We start from the raw sequence: 15,185 nt of genomic DNA, 5'->3' as shown, positions 1-15,185 counted from the left end.
ACACACATCACAGCAAGATCCTTTTTGACCCACCTCCTAGAGAAACGAAAATAAAAACAAAAATAAACAAGTGGGACCTAATGAAACTTAAAAGCTTTTGCACATCAAAGGAAACGATAAACAAGATGAAAAGACAACCCTCAGAATGGGAGAAAATATCTACAAACAAAGCAACTGACAAAGGATTAATCTCCAAAATTTACAAGCAGCTCATGCAGCTCAATATCAAAAAAACAAACAACCCAATCCAAAAATGGGCAGAAGACCTAAACAGACATTTCTCCAAAGAAGATATACAGATTGCCAACAAACACATGAAAGGATGCTCAACATCACTAATCATTAGAGAAATGCAAATCAAAACTACAATGAGGTATCATCTCACACCGGTCAGAATGGCCATCATCAAAAAATCTACAAACAATAAATGTTGGAGAGGGTGTGGAGAAAAGGGAACCCTCTTGCACTGTTGGTGGGAATGTAAATTGATACAGCCACTATGGAGAACAGTATGGAGGTTCCTTAAAAAACTAAAAGTAGAACTACCATACGACCCAGCAATCCCACTACCGGGCATATACCCTGAGAAAACCATAATTCAAAAAGAGTCATGTACCACAATGTTCATTGCAGCTCTATTTACAATAACCAGGACATGGAAGCAACTTAAGTATCCATGACAGATGAATGGATGAAGCTCATGGGGTTTAAAACAATGGCTGCCAACCTCTGTCCTCGCCTTTCAGCAATCAAAAGCAGCAATCAGGCAATTAGCACTCAGAATACACAGCCCAATATTTGGAAGACAAGGTCCTTATCTCTCATCCTGGCTCCAGCAAGTTGCACCAGGAACATGGCACTAAGGCTGCTTGTCACAAGAATGGAGATTGGGGGATTGTAGCTATACCATGCAAAATTTGCTGAAATTCACCCAAATTTACCAGCCTCTTCGTGAAGCTCTCCTCTGAATGCTGTAAGTATAGTTGGACTAGACTCCAGAGTTCCAAAATAATTTTTTCAGACAGTGGTGGCCAATTCAATAGTTGTTTAGGTAGAGTGATGGACTCCTGGAGCTTCCTATTCCACTATCTTACATGACGTTACTCTCAATACCTTTTGTGGCTGATAATATTCCACTGTATGCATATACCATATTTTGTTTATCCATTCATCATAGGGATGATTCTACTCTTTCTCTTCAGCCAACAGGTGGAACTAGAGCCCATGGGTAGACATTCTAGAGAGGGAGCTTTGAGATCAAAATGGCATTTTGACCTTCACAGCTGCCTGCCCAAAAAAAGAACAGGGCTCACACACAAAGGGAAGTTCCCCACTGATGCAGAGGTGGTCCACGCAGAGGTGTGACATATTGGAACTAGCCAAGAAGGGCTCCCTGTCTAGTTGATTGGCCTGTTGATGCCAACAGGAGTCTGGAGAAAAATTAAATCACACTCCTCCATTGTTCTCCATTTTACCATCCAGGACCCACCAGCCCTGGAGGTGAACAGAGAGCCTGTCCAACTTCTCCACGAAGGAAAGGGTGCAGAGAAGGAAATAGGAGGAACTGTTTGGAAACTTTTGCAGCTCTATCTGAAAAGAGAAATTCTAGGGATATAGAGTGACAAAGTAAAGCTCAAGCCTCTTTCTGAACAATTGTCAGCCCAGAAATTGGTTTCTGGACTTGGGGCAAGCTATTTGCTCACCTATGTTATGTAGGGTCTGTGGCTCCTCATAGAGGTTTTGATAGGGGAAATGTTTTTTACTCGGCCTTTATTCTTTTTTTTTTTTTTTTTTTTTTAGTGTAAGATTATAACACATTTCTCTTTATAATAAAAGCAAACAGAAAATCAGTTAAGATACAGTGGAATAACAAGAAGAGTAAACTTGACCTAATTAACATGCATAAAATAATACACACAAAAACTGAATAATACACATTCTTTTTAAGTACACCTGGAACAATTCAAAAATTTACCATATTATGGACCACAAAGTAAGGTTCTACAAATTTCAAGCAACTAAAATCATACAAAGTATATTCTAGGGTCACAGTGCAATTAATTTAGAAACCAGTATCAAATATTCTACTGGAATATCCCTGTTGATTTAGAAATTAAGAAAATATATGCTTAAGTAAATAGGACTCAATGAAGAGAATATATTGAAGATTATAAAATAGTTTTACCTGAAGAATAATAAAATTCCCAAGTATCAAAATATGTAGGTTACAGTTAGAGTCATGCTTAGAGAAAATTTAGAGCTTTAAAAAGCACATATTCAAAAAGAAGAAAAGCTAAAAGTCAATGAGTTATGCATCTATCTCAAAAAGTTAAAAAACAACCAAATAAAATCCAAAGAAAGTAGAGGGAAGGAAGAAATAAAGTTAGCATAAATTATATAGAAAATAAATAATGGAGAAGATCAATAAAATTCAGATATTGTTTCTTTTAGGACATTAGTAAAATTTTTAAAACCTCATATCGATACTAATGAGAAAAAAAGAAAAAGGCATGAAAAAATCATTATCAGCAAGAAAAAGGGGACATGGACATAGATTACGTAGACCTGGAAAAGTTAACAATAGGGTAATATGGACAACTTTTTGCCAGTTTGAAAATGTTGAAGTAATGGAAATTTCTAACAATATAACTTTTTTTTTTAACATCTTTATTGGAGTATAATTGCTTTTCAATGGTGTGTTAGTTTCTGCTTTATAACAAAGTGAATCAGTTATACATATACATATATCCCCATATCTCTTCCCTCTTGTGTCTGCCTCCCTCCCACCCTCCCTATCCCACCCCTCTAGGTGACCACAAAGCACCAAGCTGATCTCCCTGTGCTATGTGGCTGCTTCCCACTAGCTAACTACTTTACATTTGGTAGTGTATATATGTCCATGCCACTCTCTCACTTTGTCCCAGCTTACCCTTCCCCCTCCCCATATCCTCAATTCCATTCTCTAGTAGGTCTGCATCTTTATTCCCATCTTGCCCCTAGGTTCTTCATGACCATTTTTTTTTTTTTTTTAGATTCTATATATATGTGTTAGCATATGGTGTTTGTTTTTCTCTTTCTGACTTACTTCACTCTGTATGACAGACTCTAGGTCCATCCACCTCACTACAAATAACTCAATTTTGTTTCTTTTTATGGCTGAGTAATATTCCATCGTATATATGTGCCACATCTTCTTTATCCATTCATCTGTTGATGGACATTTAGGTTGCTTCCATGTCCTGGCTATTATAAATAGAGCTGCAATGAACATTGCGGTACATGACTCGTTTTGAATTATGGTTTTCTCAGGGTAAATGCCCAGTAGTGGGATTGCTGGGTCGTATGGTAGTTCTATTTTTAGTTTTCTAAGGAACCTCCATACTGTTCTCCATAGTGGCTGTATCAATTTACATTCCCACCAACAGGGCAAGAGGGTTCCCTTTTCTCCACACCCTCTCCAGCATTTATTGTTTGTAGATTTTTTGATGATGGCCATTCTGACCGGTGTGAGATGATATCTCATTGTAGTTTTGATTTGCATTTCTCTAATGATTAATGATGTTGAGCATTCTTTCATATGTTTGTTGGCAATCTGTATATCTTCTTTGGAGAAATGTCTATTTAGGTCTTCTGCCCATTTCTGGATTGGGTTGTTTGTTTCTTTGATATTGAGCTTCATGAGCTGCTTGTATATTTTGGAGATTAATCCTTTGTCCGTTACTTTGTTTGCAAATATTTTCTCCCATTCTGAGGGTTGTCTTTTCATCTTAACAATATAACTTTCCAAAACTAAAACAAGAAGAAATTAAATCTTGAATAGTCCTATTTTCTTTTATTTTTTTATGTTTATTTTTTATTTTTTTTCTTATTAGTCATCAATTTTATACATATCAGTGTATACATGTCAATCCCAATCTCCCAATTCATCACACCACATCCCCCACCCCCTGCCGCTTTCCCCCTTTGGTGTCCATATGTTTGTTCTCTACATCTGTGTCTCTATTTCTGTCCTGCAAACCGGTTGATCTATACCATTTTCTAGGTTCCACATATATGCGTTAATATACGATATTTGTTTTTCTCTTTCTGACTTACTTCACTCTGTATGACAGTCTCTAGATGCATCCACGTCTCTACAAATGACCCAATTTCGTTCCTTTTTATGGCTGAGTAATATTCCATTGTATATATGTACCACATCTTCTTTATCCATTCATCTGTCAATGGGCATTTAGGTTGCTTCCATGACCTGGCTATTGTAAATAGTGCTGCAATGAACATTGGGGTGCATGTGTCTTTTTGAATTATGGTTTTCTCTGGGTATATGCCCAGTAGTGGGATTGCTGGGTCAAATGGTAATTCTATTTTTAGTTCTTTAAGGAACCTCCATGCTGTTCTCCATAGTGGCTGTATCAATTTACATTCCCACCAACAGTGCAAGAGGGTTCCCTTTTCTCCACACCCTCTCCAGCGTTTGTTGTTTGTAGATTTTCTTATGCCCATTCTAACTGGTGTGAGGTGATACCTCACTGTAGTTTTGATTTGCATTTCTCTAATAATTAGTGATGTTGAGCAGCTTTTCATGTGGCCTTTATTCTTTTTATACATTTTCCTTCATTTGTTTCTTAAGTCCCTTATTTCCTTCATCAGGTGTACAAAGAGGTGGCATGGCATTTCAGGAAGAGGATGGACTTGACATCTGTTGAATAAATATTTATTGTTAGCCCGTCTGTATGTGCCAAGTGCTGGAACATTGCAGTCACCATGATTAGAGCTATATATAAATACATATGCTTTGTAAATAAAGCTCCCATAATTACTGTGATATTAACAAGTGGTTTATAGTTCAACCTTCAAACACATTTTCAGCCACATGTACTGTACAGAGAGAGGGAAATTCTGTGTTAGTGCTGACATACTGTACTGCTCTCAGATTAAGAACCACTTTGCTAGAGAAAATCTCCTCTAGTGGCTTACCCTGGCCAGCAGCTAGCTAGCTCCTTTCTTAGACAATAGCTAGTCCCCAGGTGTTATAAATTTCTAATAGCAAATATAAAACATCCTGTTTTAAGGAAGTTGCTGCTGAGAACCAGGGATCCAGTTTTAAATGAAAAAGACTAAGTGTGAGGGCATGAGAAGACAATTGGGAGGAAGACCAGCTCCTTTACATGTCGTGGGGAGATATGACTTAGTGTGAAGTGAACTCCAGGAAGAACCCCCAAAAGAGTGGTTTTATCTTCCTCAACTGGTGGTGAGTGCTGGGGAATATCAGGTAATGTGGTAGTGGTGTGATGCAGAACTCTAAGAAGCACATGTATCCAAACCTATGTCTGCTGGAGTAAATAAGAATGTCTTGTTCACCTTCTCTTTGGGTGGGATTGGCTGCTGGGGGGTTTCTAGAAGCAGCACCCAACTCAATATGACTCTTTTATGAAAAATATTTTGTAACCCCCTCTTCTACTCCCCTGAAATGAAATTCACAGATAAAATAGCCTAGAAAGTTGACTGTATAGTAAAACTGTGAAAAAGTTATTTGTATTTATATGTAAAGCAGAGTTTTTTCCTCTACATGAGTGACTGGCAAGACAGTCACATGTGGATTAGGACAAGGACAAGGTTAGAGAAACTTCTGCAAAATGGGGGACTGTTCTGTACACAGCAGGACAATAAGTGTCCACCTGGCCCACTAAATGCCAGGAGGTGCCCCTGATCATTGTGACAACCAAAAATAACCTTGTGAAAGTCCAAAGTGCCCCTGGGGGGAGATGTTGCTCCCACAAAGAACCACTAATGAATGGGAATTGACCAAACAGCCCCAAGAGAATGCTCTTTTGCTATTTATTGGGTTAACTTTGCCACTTAAGGGAATCTGAGGCTAGAACAAGACCAAAGGGCTCCCAATTTAACAAAAGACCAAGCCCCAAATGATTTACCCAAAGTCAAACAGCACAGGGGCAAAGGTCCTCCCTGAATAGTACACTTTTAATCCAAACCCACACTTTGTGAGCACTGTCTGCTTCTTTGATTTCAGGGTCAGCTAACCTGCATGGAGCACCTGCTGTATGCTATGTGGTTTCTTCTCCCTGCCTCCTTCCTTCCTCACCCCTAACATCTAGTAGAGTATAATTTTTGTACCCACTGGTTTATTGACTGTTACAGAATCATTAATACTGTAGTTGGTTGCCTTGCTTACAGTATTTGTTATGCCACCTCCATGCCCTACCCCACAACTGGGCCCTTAACCAGTTGATAACTCAATGTCTGCATCCTTGGAATCATCCTTATATCTGGGCCTTGTCCAAGGCTGAGCTGTGTGAATGACCCACAGCTCGAGAAGGGACAGAGATCTCTTAGAGAGCCAAGACCCTCCCCTGTCAGTCTAGGACCTTTCTCTACACAGTATGGCTTTAAGCTTTCATTATCCCCTGTTTTCCAGTGTTCGGTGCCTGTGTGGCCTCTACAGCTTTAGCAATCAGTCCCTTCTGGGGATTAGCCTCTTTCAGCTGACTCACCTTGGAGGCCTTTGTACGCAGATTAGGGAGTTTTGCTTGTTCAGCACATCCTTAGCTTTACCAGAGCCTGGATTTTAGCAGGATTCCCAGAATCTCTCCCTTTTGTTTTTTGTTTTGTTTTAGTTTGTTTTTCCTTACTCAGTTAAAACGAATGCAATTGTCTAGAAATTTCTCTGCATTTTGTTCATGAGGCAATAGCTGATGGGAGAGGGAGTGATCATGATGTCAATGATTCACCAAAAGTAGATCTGTCCAAAGATTCCTTTTGTCATGGATCTATTTTCCTGACCTTTTATGTAAGCAAAAATACCCAGGAGGCTGGGCTTCATCCACATACATACCTTTGAACATGTTGTTGTCTAGCTTCAAGAAGGAGTTAAAATTGTTATTACTAAAATTATTTGCAGTTAAATAACTCAGGGTAAAAAGACGAATAAAATCTTTTCAAGTTGTTCACAAGGGAGATAAGACATAGAATCACTTCCTACATCCTCCTCCACTGCAAACAAGTTTGAGGGATAAATAAGGGGCTCCAGGAGCTTAGCCACAGCCCCACTTTCAGGTAGGGACTTCAAGGAAGATTTCCCGGGAAAGGAATTACATAAGACACTGAATAATACCACAGCCAAGTCCCAGGGGCTCATTTTGTTGTACATAAAGTGATAGAAACGAGAGTTTTGGGTTTGGTCTTCTTTTTGGAGACAATATAGAGAAGATACAGGCAAAATCAGATGGGAAGTGAGATGAGGGCAACCAGAGGTGTCTAAAATTGCCTCTCTAAATTTTGGAGGGTGGGAGAGCTACCTATGGCAGCTGTAAAGTCAGAGAGGCTCTGAGAGGGAGGATGAGGTGTGTCTCTTTCTTGGGCTCTATTGCAAACACCAAAACATCCATCAAGTGAGATAAAAACAGAGTGAGCCACAGGTATGTTCTTGGAACGTTGTTGCTATTTCCCCTTAATTCTAAATGGTGTTCACTGAACTGAGAGAAGGAAGGGAGGGTGGGACAGAGATTCAACTCAACCAACAGCTTTGGTTCTGTCTGCTTTTTACAGGTGTTTTGGTGTTTGTGTCCAATGTGGTGGCTCTCTCCAAACGAACGGTCTCCCCAAGTGTGGATAAAAATGCATGAAGGGCTTTAGATGAAGGTTTAACACTTGAAATATTTCCTCCTTTCTCAGCCCAGGATAAGCTGGCAACAAATCCATCTTCCTTCCTCATCCTTGGGCCTCACACCTGGGCATGCCCTTTCTATGATAACCTCTCTTGGGAAGTATCTGGATGGGCAGAGAATGCTTGCTAGGCTGCTGCCTACTGGCCAGCTGTTCTTGATCCCCCTACTATCCGCCTTGCCTACCCCTGAAAGCCACCTGAGCAGACCACTAAGGACCTCTTGACAGCCCTTGGGGATGGGAAGTGTGCCTGCCTTTCCTGAAAGAGTGACCCAGATGCTCCTGGCCCCCACTCCTGTCTTCCAAGGATGAGCTTGAGCTTTTGCTGGGAGAGAATGCCTTCCACCTGAGTCTTGTCCATTCTGAAAATTCTGCTTTACGGCCTCACGACATATGCCTTCATCTAAGGAAGTTTTTAACAGGGGTTCATAGTAGGACTTCAGTCAACTGAAACCTTCTCTGAAATCATGTGCCAAATTTTGTATCTATCTGTTGCTTTCACATATTCTGACTCCCTTCCCCACAAAATGGTAAGAACCATTGTGTTTAAAGAGTAGCCAATTTGTGTCATCTCTGATGTCCCTTAATTTCCCTGAAATCCAATTATATCCAGGGCATGGGAATTAATTCTTGAACTCCCTGGGCCTTGGACCATTCCCAAAGAAAATAAAAACAACTTCCTAGCCTGTCCTTGCTATGTCAACTACCCAAGGACTTCTGAGAACCTCCTGATATGTCTCAGCCAAAAATCTACCTGCCAGAATGGACACTTCACCCAAGAACATATCTGAAGGGGCAATAAACACATGAAAAGATGCTCAGTATCATTAGTTATGGGGAAATGCAAATTAAAATCTCAATGTGATATCTTTACAGATCCACTGGAATGGCCAAAATTAAAAAGTCTGACAATTCCAAGTATTGGAGAGGATTTGGAACAACTGGAATTCTCATACATTGCAGGAAGGTAGAAGAAGGGGAGCCCAAAATGATGTAGTCACTTTAGAAAATAATTTGACAGTTTCTTGTAAAGTCAGACACACACTTTATCCTACAGCTAGCAATTCTATTCCTAAATCTTTATGCAAGAAAAGCACATGACCACACAAAGACCTGCATGTGATTGGTATAGCAGTTTTATTCACAACAGCACCAAACTGGAAACAACACAAAGGTATATCAAATGTGAATGGATAAACACATTGTGACATATCTATACAGCAATAAAAAGGAACAGATTACTGATATATGTTTACAACCTGGTGATTCTCAAAAGCATTATGCCAAGGGAAAGAAGCCAGACACAAAAGACTACAAACTGTATGATTCCATTTATATGACATTCTAGAAAAGGCAAAGCTATAGTGACATAGATCAGTGGCTGCTAGGGGCTGGAGGTAAGAGGAGGAAATTAACTGTAAAGGGGCACAAGGAATTTTTTTGGAATGGTGAACTTGTTCGATATCTTGATTGTGGTGGTGGTCACATGTCTGAATACATTTGTCAAAATTCATCAAACTGTACATTTAAAATATGTATTATATGTAAATTATTCACCAATACAGCTGACTTTTTTTAAAAAACTAGCTGCAGAGCATCATTTTTCTTTATATATAGGACAGTCCAAACATGGAACTCTTTTTTGCAATGATAAAGGACCTCAGACTTGGGGTCAACACATCATTTTATGATTTATTTTACATATTGGACTCTGGAGTTTATCCTAATTTCCTACTCCAACTGGCACTCTTTCAATTGGGAGCTGCTTTTTACATCTTTCCCATCTTAAATGTGGAGCCAGAGGATGTTATGAGCACTGCAGAGTCCAAATTGTGTCTGGTTGTATTTTAGGTCTATTAAATCCACTGCAGTGTTTGGAGCAGACTGGAGGGGAGAGAAGGAAGAGATCTGAAATAGACTGAAATACAGCAGTGGGGATGGAAAGAAGTGCCAGGGAGAGATATTTCAGCAGACTTTGTCAGGGACTAGATAAGGGGTATAAAAGAGAGCAAGCAGTGTTCAGAGAAGACTTTGAACAGTTTCCCATTGCTTTTGAGAAAAAGCCCGAACTCCTGAGCATGGGCTATCAGGCCTTCCATAATCTACTTCCAGTCTCCCTCTTCATTGCCCACTGCCTCTTTTCACTGAATCAGAAGCTCTGCAAGCACAAAATTCTGTTACTTAACAGCAGCTGTTCAGTACATACTGGTTGTATATACATATATACAAATGTCCATTCACCTACTGATGGACACTTGTGTTGTTTTCATTTTTTGGCTATTACAAACAAAGCTGCTATGAATATTCTTGTCCAGGTCATTGTGTGGACATATGCTTTCATTTCCCTTAGGTAAACCGTGGTAATAGAATTGCTGGGTCATATGGTAGGTGTAGTACATCCATACAATGGAATACTACTCAGCAATAAAAAGACAAACTATTGGTGCACACAACAACATGGATGAATCTCAACATGCTTCTGCTGAGTGAAAGAAGTTGCATACCCTCCCACCCCCAGCAAAAAGACAGCCCGTATTGTATGATTCCATTCATATAAAATTCTAGAAACAGCAAACTAATCTATAGCAACAGAAAGCAAACCAGCAGTTGGGAGGGCAAGGGACAGTGAGGAACATAGGGTGCGGATTATAAAAGTGCATGGGGAAGCTTTTTTGGGGTGATGGAAATGTTCATTATTTTTATGGAAGTGACAGTTTCACAACTGTATACATATATCAAAACATCATACTGTACATTTTAAATATGTGCAGTTTACAGTATGTCAATTATACCTCAATAAAGCTGTGAAAAATACTGTTTGAATAAATAGGCTCTCCGTAAATGCATATAGAATGAATGTAGAGAAGTGTTCACTGTTGGTTTAAGGGACACAAACCAATATGCCCAATAAATATTGGTAGAATTAATGTACAGAAGAAATATGTGAATAAATAGTAGGTGTTCAATAATTTTATAAGGAATGAGTGAATGAATGAATGTATTTGACAGATGTTTATGTCAGCCTATCATGTGCCTGGGACTATCCTAGGCTCGTGGGAATAGATTGGGGAACAAAACAAAGATCCCTGAGCTCACAGAGCTTTAATTTGAGGACAGTAAACAATGAAAAGATAAGTAAAACACATATAGTGTGCTAGACAGGTGCCAAGGAGAGAGAAAGCTGAGAAGGGGGACAGGGAATGTCAGGGAAGGAGACTGACATTTTTGAGATTGTGGCCACCCTCCTCCCAAGGGTGACGCTTGAGAACAGACCTAAAGGAAATGAGCGGACCAGGTGGGTATCTAGGAGAATAAAAAGTAACTGCCCCAGAATTGAAGAAAAGAATAAGCAAGAACTGAATGAAACTTCTGACGAGTGAAACGCAATAGCAGGAGCACGTAAGTGCTAATAACGACGGCTGCGGCCCGCACCTTCCCGGCCCGCCGGTCCTTGCGTTGTCCACGAGGAGGCGCTCCTGGTCCCGCCCCGCAGTCGCCTTCCGCCGTCGGCCAGTGCGTGGGCACGCGCAGAAACCGCTAGGCGGCGTCGGTTTCCCTTCCCACGCGCGGACGCCGGCGTGGGTCGACGCCGCCGGGGTGCCCGCGCGTGCGCAGAGCCGAGGCCGGGCTGCCCTTGGGGCGGGGCGGAGTGGGGCGGGGCCGAGCAGGGCGGGGCGGGGGTTTGAGGTGATTCCTGAGCCGCGACGGCTGCTTCAGCCGTGTGGGGAAACCGAAAGTGGGCGGCGGCCGCGGCTGTAGCCCTGGCGGAGACAGCGGTGGGAGCCGGGCCCAGAGGCGCGGGGACGGGCTGCGGGCCCGCAGAACGAGGTGAGCGCAGGTCCTGCTGGCTGCGGGAACGACAGGTGCCAGGCGAGGTCGGACGAGGTTTCGGGCGGGCGCGGCGCACCTGGGTGACTAAGCGGGACAGTGGCCCGAGCGGGACTCGAACGGACCCGGGGCCTCTTCCCTGCAGCCGCAGAGGATGCCCTGGTCCCCACCCCGGAAAGTGGAATGGGCGCCAGGGGAGTTGGGGTTCCAGAGCGTTGTGTTTTAAATCTCTGATGGGACCGTCTGGGGTTCACCTGGGAGTCGGACGGACCCCTGCCGCCTGGGAAACAGTGCAGTGGGGGCAGTGCAGCAGGGGGAGGGCGGGTGTGTGGACAGGGATGGGAGGTGCTGACCAGGAAGTGGTTCCCGGTACCGGCGGGCAGGCGCCAGCTGCCCGCCCGGAGCAAGGGATATCCGAGCCCCCTGGCTGTTTGAACTCCCACACCGTGAGCTTTTAAGTTCCTCTCTTTACAGACCCGCCCCTCCAGGCCGCTGGAGCAGTGCAGGACACAAATACTATCCGTTTCTCTCAGACCGTGAGCACCTGAGCCCCGGGTGGGTGCAGAGCTCCAAGTTAGGAGGGAAATATGAATCCATGAGTGAGTTATCTTAACTTTCACCGTGTTCCCCAATAGGGTCAGGTTCTCAGCCTCAATTTAATGGGAGGGGGCGTGGAGCCGGCACAACTGTTCTGCTCCGATCCCCTTGAGTGAGTAGGTACAATACATTTCCATACATAACCGAGGGCACCACTCACTCCCAAACAATTTCAAAGAACCGGAAAGGGAAATAGCTATATTAGAAAAAGTCTTGGCCCAAAAGGATTATGAAAGCCACTCTACAAAACAGAAACACCACTGACCTGGGTCATTCCTCCATCCCTATCCTTCACCCCCCCCCACCCCCGCCCCTTTCGTGCAGGTGGAAAAACTGCAGAAAAGTGCCCTGCCTAGTGATATACAACAACTTAAAGACAGAGGTGGAACTAGACCCAAGTCCCAGCTGCTTTGATGTATAGGTGTTGCATACTGCAAATAGCGTGGGCTTTGCAGATTTGGGTTGGAACCTGGGCTTCTCCACTTGCTAATTGTGTGATCTTGAACAAATTACATACTTTCTTTGAGCCTGGTTTTCTCTTTATCAATTGGAAATATATAACTTACTCTGCAAGGCTTTTGTGAGATAACTACTGTAATTCCTTTGGCTCATAACAATAGTCAAGAAGTGTTAACTCTCTTTCTTCCACCAAACTTACCATATTTTACATAATTGGGTTTAGTTTCTTGGATGCAGGGACACATCTTTAAGTGCTCTATATAATATAAATTGGCACATGGTGGAGATTTCTGCAGTTCCATTCAACTGATATTCATGGAGCATTAGTTACATGCACAGGACCGTGCCAGGGGTAGGGAATTGCTCTGGGGTCAGCTGGATTAGAACCCACGTCTCCTGTGCTCCAGTCCAGGGCCCTTTGCCAGCCCACAGCCCCCCTCTTTGCTAGTTAAACACAGTGAACTCTGAAGCAGCAGTTGGTGGTTCCTTCGGATTTCAGTCCCTGTAGATTGGAAATGAAATGTAATCCCTGCTAATGCCCTTTTAAGTGAACTGGCTGAACGTGGCTGAATGAACTATTGTATTTTGTACCAAGAGATTTAAACTCCTTGAAGAACCTCTCAGAAGTTCTCTGTGCAATATAATCTAGTTGGAGACCTAATATGAACGTAAAGGAAAAATACTTTATAATCCAACTCTAAGCGCCTACTCTGTGTTTGATCAAGTGCTATTTCTAAGAACTGAGATTTGACGTAGAGTGAGTGTTTTGCCTCTGGGCACTTTCGGGGTCAACACATAAATACAGAAAAGACAGAAGTTCCTTGGTGCTTGGAGTGAAATCTAATTTCATATTTATGTGAATTGGTTTTTCCTTATGCAAAACCGACTTTCTCCTCCCTCTGTTCCCACCCTTATGCTTTTGAAAGCTTCATTCTTTTCAATATTTACTCATTGGGCCAATTTTTTTAAAATGTTGTCTTTCAAACAAGCTAAAAGTATTGATAATTTGTCATTTTGAGCTGAAGATGTGTGTGAGGATATATGGCAGTTAGAGCTTCTGATCGGCACAAGATACTCAGTGTGACCCCAAAGCAAACTCGATATTTTAGCTATGCAGGTTTGTCAGGAGGAAGCAAACCCATGATTTCCGTTAGATCTTTGGACCCCCATTTCAGCACTTGAAGGACTCCAGGGAAAGTTGAGAACCATGGATCTAGCCCATCCTCCTCATCTTCCGTATGAAAAAAGCGACCTGAAGTGACTTGTTCAAAGGGTCATAGCTAATGAGAAGCAGAATTGGGATTAAGACCCAAACTCCTAACTAAGCCACTTATGATCTCAGAGCTTTCTCCAGTATGTAGATTTATGGAAAGCCTTTATTTATTCATACTATGTAATTAGTAATGCATGGATAATTTGGAGGTTGAAATTGCAATAATTACAAAAAGAAAACTGCTCTCTAAATATACCCTGAGGGAGTATATCACCACCTGAGGGCATTAAGTACTATCTTTCTTTTTTTTTTTTTTAAACAGGATTTTTTAAAATTAATTTTATTTTTGGCTGCACGCAGGCTTTCTCTAGTTGCGGTGAGCGGGAGCTACTCTTCGTTGTGGTGCACAGGCTTCTCATTGCAGTGGCTTCTCGTGTTGCGGAGCACGGGCTCTAGGCACGCAGGCTTCAGTAGTTGTGGCACTTGGGCTCAGTAGTGGCTCACAGGCTCTAGAGCACAGGCTCAGCAGTTGTGGCACACGGGCTTAGTTGCTCCGCAGCCTGTGGGATCTTCGCGGACCAGGGATCGAACCCGTGTCCCCTGCATTGGCAGGCGGATTCTTAACCACTGCGCCACCAGGGAAGTCCCAACTATCTTTTTAAAGAGAGTTGATAAAGGAGTAATTAAGGTGGTAATAAATAGACTATAATTGGAAATAAAAGATAGCATGTTAAACTGTTGCAAGATGAGAAATCACCTTGGAAGAGTCTTAGACAAAAACCTTCCCTCTCTTAGGCTCAGTTTATTGATTTGTAATAAGGGGTTTGGGATAGACTAGATGATGCACAGACATTCTGAATTTTAAGGGCCTGGCTTGTTGCTAAAATAGTGTCTTCATGGAAGAAGGCAGCCGTTTACCAGAAGTATGTGCCCTAAGGAGATACTAAAAATTGAGTAGCTGACTGAAGAAGGTAAGAGAGATTGCTTGGTGATTTCAGTTTACCCTAACGATTCTTCAGATTTATTTGTGGGTTTAGTGCCACTCTTCAAGTCAAATTTATGACACAAAAAAAATGCAATGAGAAAAATGAGCCAAATAGTACAGTTGGAAATAGTTGAGAAAAGAGGAACTGAGAGGAGAGAGCATATACGGGAGTGACACCAGCTTGGCTAAAGGTCTTTGGGCAGCAGGACTGAGGAAACTGCATCTACAGGAAGCAGATTGCATGCAAACGATTGAGCCAGGGAGGATCAACTAATGGTAAAGGCAGGTATCCAGAGGACACCAAAACCTGCTTCTTCAGAATAAGACTCTCCTGGGACCATTTTTAGGTGTATTAGAGAGAAAAGTTGTGAATTTACAACTACAGTTTTGAAAGTGAGAATTATTTTAGGCTATTTACAT

General features: G+C 42.1%; 1 protein-coding gene across 1 annotated transcript in view; it reads left to right on the top strand.

Moving 5' to 3' along the window:
• The first annotated feature begins 11,362 nt into the window (after positions 1-11,362).
• Positions 11,363-15,185, top strand: part of TDRD7 (tudor domain containing 7) — an 89,609-nt gene continuing 85,786 nt past the window's right edge. Inside the window, exon 1 of the mRNA XM_082468559.1 lies at positions 11,363-11,511. The gene's annotated coding sequence lies outside the window, so the exon portion shown is untranslated. The remainder of the gene's footprint in view (positions 11,512-15,185) is intronic.

This window comes from Balaenoptera physalus (assembly GCF_965194825.1).
Source record: "Balaenoptera physalus genome assembly, chromosome: 7".
Taxonomy (NCBI): Eukaryota; Metazoa; Chordata; class Mammalia; order Artiodactyla; family Balaenopteridae; genus Balaenoptera; species Balaenoptera physalus.
Note: the sequence above shows the minus strand (reverse complement) of the source record. Positions and strands in the feature narration are given on the sequence as shown.